The sequence below is a fragment of the Calidris pugnax genome, unplaced genomic scaffold (genome assembly GCF_001431845.1).
Source record: "Calidris pugnax isolate Ruff unplaced genomic scaffold, ASM143184v1 scaffold5, whole genome shotgun sequence".
NCBI classification, from domain to species: Eukaryota; Metazoa; Chordata; class Aves; order Charadriiformes; family Scolopacidae; genus Calidris; species Calidris pugnax.
The window spans coordinates 2665970-2666547 of record NW_015090814.1 but is presented as its reverse complement, the minus strand read 5'-3'; the positions used below and the strand labels follow the sequence as shown (position 1 = coordinate 2666547).

Sequence of the window (578 nt, the reverse complement as noted above, 5' to 3'; positions counted from 1 at the left end):
GGGGGGGGCACCCTGCTGCTCCCCGGCCCCCGGCCCCGGCTGACGTCACGGCAGAGGCGATAAATATCTGTTGATATAATTGGACGTGAGATTTGGGGTTGCGATAGCGAAACTCGGCCCATCGCCTTCTCCGACCGGGCCCCCATGATTTATTCAGCAGCGGAGCGGGGCACGCAATCGGGCTGTCACAGCAGAAGCGGCGTCAGCTTATTAGGCAAGTTCTGCGTGATTCCAGGAGAGGGTCTAAAGCTATAAAAATCCCGCGCCCCGGCTCCGCTTTAGGACCGAATCTCATCCCGAGTCTCGCCAGGAGAACCGGCTCCCGGGGAGAGAACGGGAGAGAGGAAGGGAGAACCGCCGGGCACCGCAGAGACCCCCGACACCGCTCCAGGTACCGTGCGGGACCGCGCCCGGGAGCGGTGCGGGATGCGCTGCCCTGCGCTGCTTTTGCGCGGGGCTGAGCGCTGCCCTTGCGCGGGGCTGAGCGTTGCCCTGCGCGGGGCTGAGCACTGCTTTGCGCGGGGCTGAGCGTTGCCCTGCGTGGGTCCGAGCGCTTCCACCCGCGGGAGGCGTGGAGC

General features: G+C 66.4%; 1 protein-coding gene across 1 annotated transcript in view; it reads left to right on the top strand.

The window, feature by feature from the left end:
• Nucleotides 1-112: 112 nt before the first annotated feature.
• Nucleotides 113-578, top strand: part of CRH (corticotropin releasing hormone) — a 1851-nt gene continuing 1385 nt past the window's right edge. Inside the window, exon 1 of the mRNA XM_014939592.1 lies at nucleotides 113-391. The gene's annotated coding sequence lies outside the window, so the exon portion shown is untranslated. The remainder of the gene's footprint in view (nucleotides 392-578) is intronic.